The sequence below is a fragment of the Vicugna pacos genome, unplaced genomic scaffold (genome assembly GCF_048564905.1).
Source record: "Vicugna pacos unplaced genomic scaffold, VicPac4 scaffold_20, whole genome shotgun sequence".
In the NCBI taxonomy this organism is placed as follows: domain Eukaryota; kingdom Metazoa; phylum Chordata; class Mammalia; order Artiodactyla; family Camelidae; genus Vicugna; species Vicugna pacos.
Genome location: NW_027328741.1, coordinates 58566052 through 58572099, shown reverse-complemented (window position 1 = coordinate 58572099; position 6048 = coordinate 58566052).

Genomic DNA, 6048 nt, shown 5'->3' with positions numbered 1-6048 from the left:
TCCGTGTTCCGTACATGTTACATGCATGACGGATTCGACATACATGCATTTCTGAGTTGTGAGCATGTGGATTACTGATTTTTCATCCTCTACAAAGGAATAATTTCATATAGACTCGTGTACACATTTTCACAAGCTTTCCCTAAGACAAGTTTCGAATTCGTTCATTTTTCACAGAAGAATACTTCTGGAGTGTATTCAACCTAATAGATATATAATTTACATGAATTCCATCAACATGGCATTCCGGGTTCCGTACATGATACATGCATGACGGATTCGAGAAACATGCGTTTCTGAGTTGTGAGCATGTGGATTAGTGAACTTTCATCCACCAAAGAAGGCATATATTACACTTTGAAATATTTACTCTGACTTCATAAGTTTTTTGTATCACCAGGTTCTAAAATCGGACATTTGGCAGTAGAAAACTTTCGTTGAGCGAATTCTCTCCAATACACATGTAATTTACATTGTTTACATAACCATGGCATTCCGTATTCCGAACATGTTTCATGCATCAGGGATTCCTCAAACATGCATTTCTGAGCTGTGAACATGCGCATGACAGATGTTTCAATCACCAAACAAGTTACTTATGCACTTTGAAATAGTTCCTTGGACTTCGTTGCTTCTCCTATCACCAGTTTCAAGAATCACACTTTGATCCCAGGAAAACCCTCTTGGAGCGAATTCTACCCTAGACATATGTAATTTGAATAGATTCCTTCAACATGATATTCCATGTTCCGTACATGTTACATGCATGACGGATTCGACATACATGCATTCCTGAGTTGTGACCATGTGGATTACTGATTTTTCATCCTCTATAAAAGGAATAATTTCATATAGACTCGTGTACACATTTTCACAAGCTTTCCCTAACACAAGTTTCGAATTCGTTCATTTTTCACAGAAGAATACTTCTGGAGTGTATTCAACCTAATAGATATATAATTTACATGAATTCCATCAACATGGCATTCCGGGTTCCGTACATGATACATGCATGACGGATTCGAGAAACATGCGTTTCTGAGTTGTGAGCATGTGGATTAGTGAACTTTCATCCACCAAAGAAGGCATATATTACACTTTGAAATATTTACTCTGACTTCATAAGTTTTTTGTATCACCAGGTTCTAACATCGGACATTTGGCAGTAGAAAACACTCTTTGAGCGAATTCTCACCAATACACATGTACTTTACATTGTTTACATAACCATGGCATTCCGTATTCCGAACATGTTTCATGCATCACGGATTCCTCAAACATGAATTTCTGAGCTGTGAACATGCGCATGACAGATGTTTCAACCACCAAACAAGTTACTTATGCACTTTGAAATAGTTCCTTGGACTTCGTTGCTTCTCCTATCACCAGTTTCAAGAATCACACTTTGATCCCAGAAAAACCCTCTTGGAGCGAATTCTACCCTAGAGATATGTAATTTGAATAGATCCCTTCAACATGATATTCCGTGTTCCGTACATGTTACATGCATGACGGATTCGACATACATGCATTTCTGAGTTGTGACCATGTGGATTACTGATTTTTCATCCTCTATAAAAGGAATAATTTCATATAGACTCGTGTACACATTTTCACAAACTTTCCCTAAGACAAGTTTCGAATTCGTTCATTTTTCACAGAAGAATACTTCTGGAGGTTATTCAGCCTAATAGATATTTAATTTACATGAATTCCATCAACATGGCATTCCGGGTTCCGTACATGATACATGCATGACGGATTCGAGAAACATGCGTTTCTGAGTTGTGAGCATGTGGATTAGTGAACTTTCATCCACCAAAGAAGGCATATATTACACTTTGAAATATTTACTCTGACTTCATAAGTTTTTTGTATCACCAGGTTCTAAAATCGGACATTTGGCAGTAGAAAACACTCTTTGAGCGAATTCTCACCAATACACATGTAATTTACATTGTTTACATAACCATGGCATTCCGTATTCCGAACATGTTTCATGCATCACGGATTCCTCAAACATGCATTTCTGATCTGTGAACATGCGCATGACAGATGTTTCAACCACCAAACAAGTTACTTATGCACTTTGAAATAGTTCCTTGGACTTCGTTGCTTCTCCTATCACCAGTTTCAAGAATCACACTTTGATCCCAGAAAAACCCTCTTGGAGCGAATTCTACCCTAGAGATATGTAATTTGAATAGATCCCTTCAACATGATATTCCGTGTTCCGTACATGTTACATGCATGACGGATTCGACATACATGCATTCCTGAGTTTTGAGCATGTGGATTACTGATTTTTCATCCTCTATAAAAGGAATAATTTCATATAGACTCGTGTACACATTTTCACAAACTTTCCCTAAGACAAGTTTCGAATTCGTTCATTTTTCACAGAAGAATACTTCTGGAGTGTATTCAACCTAATAGATATATAATTTACATGAATTCCATCAACATGGCATTCCGGGTTCCGTACATGATACATGCATGACGGATTCGAGAAACATGCGTTTCTGAGTTGTGAGCATGTGGATTAGTGAACTTTCATCCACCAAAGAAGGCATATATTACACTTTGAAATATTTACTCTGACTTCATAAGTTTTTTGTATCACCAGGTTCTAAAATCGGACATTTGGCAGTAGAAAACACTCTTTGAGCGAATTCTCACCAATACACATGTACTTTACATTGTTTACATCACCATGGCATTCCGTATTCCGAACATGTTTCATGCATCACGGATTCCTCAAACATGCATTTCTGAGCTGTGAACATGCGCGTGACAGATGTTTCAACCACCAAACAAGTTACTTATGCACTTTGAAATAGTTCCTTGGACTTCGTTGCTTCTCCTATCACCAGTTTCAAGAATCACACTTTGATCCCAGAAAAACCCTCTTGGAGCGAATTCTACCCTAGAGATATGTAATTTGAATAGATCCCTTCAACATGATATTCCGTGTTCCGTACATGTTACATGCATGACGGATTCGACATACATGCATTCCTGAGTTGTGAGCATGTGGATTACTGATTTTTCATCCTCTATAAAAGGAATAATTTCATATAGACTCGTGTACACATTTTCACAAACTTTCCCTAAGACAAGTTTCGAATTCGTTCATTTTTCACAGAAGAATACTTCTGGAGTGTATTCAACCTAATAGATATTTAATTTACATGAATTCCATCAACATGGCATTCCGGGTTCCGTACATGATACATGCATGACGGATTCGAGAAACATGCGTTTCTGAGTTGTGAGCATGTGGATTAGTGAACTTTCATCCACCAAAGAAGGCATATATTACACTTTGAAATATTTACTCTGACTTCATAAGTTTTTTGTATCACCAGGTTCTAAAATCGGACATTTGGCAGTAGAAAACACTCGTTGTGCGAATTCTCACCAATACACATGTAATTTACATTGTTTACATAACCATGGCATTCCGTATTCCGAACATGTTTCATGCATCATGGATTCCTCAAACATGCATTTCTGAGCTGTAAACATGCGCATGACAGATGTTTCAACCACCAAACAAGTTACTTATGCACTTTGAAATAGTTCCTTGGACTTCGTTGCTTCTCCTATCACCAGTTTCAAGAATCACACTTTGATCCCAGAAAAACCCTCTTGGAGCGAATTCTACCCTAGAGATATGTAATTTGAATAGAGTCCTTCAACATGATATTCCGTGTTCCGTACATGTTACATGCATGACGGATTCGTCATACATGCATTCCTGAGTTGTGACCATGTGGATTACTGATTTTTCATCCTCTATAAAAGGAATAATTTCATATAGACTCGTGTACACATTTTCACAAGCTTTCCCTAACACAAGTTTCGAATTCGTTCATTTTTCACAGAAGAATACTTCTGGAGTGTATTCAACCTAATAGATATATAATTTACATGAATTCCATCAACATGGCATTCCGGGTTCCGTACATGATACATGCATGACGGATTCGAGAAACATGCGTTTCTGAGTTGTGAGCATGTGGATTAGTGAACTTTCATCCACCAAAGAAGGCATATATTACACTTTGAAATATTTACTCTGACTTCATAATTTTTTTGTATCACCAGGTTCTAAAATCGGACATTTGGCAGTAGAAAACACTCTTTGAGCGAATTCTCACCAATACACATGTACTTTACATTGTTTACATCACCATGGCATTCCGTATTCCGAAGATGTTTCATGCATCACGGATTCCTCAAACATGCATTTCTGAGCTGTGAACATGCGCATGACAGATGTTTCAACCACCAAACAAGTTACTTATGCACTTTGAAATAGTTCCTTGGACTTCGTTGCTTCTCCTATCACCAGTTTCAAGAATCACACTTTGATCCCAGGAAAACCCTCTTGGAGCGAATTCTACCCTAGAGATATGTAATTTGAATAGATTCCTTCAACATGATATTCCGTGTTCCGTACATGTTACATGCATGACGGATTCGACATACATGCATTCCTGAGTTGTGAGCATGTGGATTACTGATTTTTCATCCTCTACAAAAGGAATAATTTCATATAGACTCGTGTACACATTTTCACAAGCTTTCCCTAAGACAAGTTTCGAATTCGTTCATTTTTCACAGAAGAATACTTCTGGAGTGTATTCAACCTAATAGATATATAATTTACATGAATTCCATCAACATGGCATTCCGGGTTCCGTACATGATACATGCATGACGGATTCGAGAAACATGCGTTTCTGAGTTGTGAGCATGTGGATTAGTGAACTTTCATCCACCAAAGAAGGCATATATTACACTTTGAAATATTTACTCTGACTTCATAAGTTTTTTGTATCACCAGGTTCTAAAATCGGACATTTGGCAGTAGAAAACACTCTTTGAGCGAATTCTCACCAATACACATGTACTTTACATTGTTTACATAACCATGGCATTCCGTATTCCGAACATGTTTCATGCATCACGGATTCCTCAAACATGCATTTCTGAGCTGTGAACATGCGCATGACAGATGTTTCAACCACCAAACAAGTTACTTATGCACTTTGAAATAGTTCCTTGGACTTCGTTGCTTCTCCTATCACCAGTTTCAAGAATCACACTTTGATCCCAGAAAAACCCTCTTGGAGCGAATTCTACCCTAGAGATATGTAATTTGAATAGATCCCTTCAACATGATATTCCGTGTTCCGTACATGTTACATGCATGACGGATTCGACATACATGCATTCCTGAGTTGTGAGCATGTGGATTACTGATTTTTCATCCTCTATAAAAGGAATAATTTCATATAGACTCGTGTACACATTTTCACAAACTTTCCCTAAGACAAGTTTCGAATTCGTTCATTTTTCGCAGAAGAATACTTCTGGAGTGTATTCAACCTAATAGATATTTAATTTACATGAATTCCATCAACATGGCATTCCGGGTTCCGTACATGATACATGCATGACGGATTCGAGAAACATGCGTTTCTGAGTTGTGAGCATGTGGATTAGTGAACTTTCATCCACCAAAGAAGGCATATATTACACTTTGAAATATTTACTCTGACTTCATAAGTTTTTTGTATCACCAGGTTCTAAAATCGGACATTTGGCAGTAGAAAACACTCTTTGAGTGAATTCTCACCAATACACATGTAATTTACATTGTTTACATAACCATGGCATTCCGTATTCCGAACAAGTTTCATGCATCACGGATTCCTCAAACATGCATTTCTGAGCTGTGAACATGCGCATGACAGATGTTTCAACCACCAAACAAGTTACTTATGCACTTTGAAATAGTTCCTTGGACTTCGTTGCTTCTCCTATCACCAGTTTCAAGAATCACACTTTGATCCCAGGAAAACCCTCTTGGAGCGAATTCTACCCTAGAGATATGTAATTTGAATAGATTCCTTCAACATGATATTCCGTGTTCCGTACATGTTACATGCATGACGGATTCGACATACATGCATTCCTGAGTTGTGACCATGTGGATTACTGATTTTTCATCCTCTACAAAAGGAATAATTTCATATA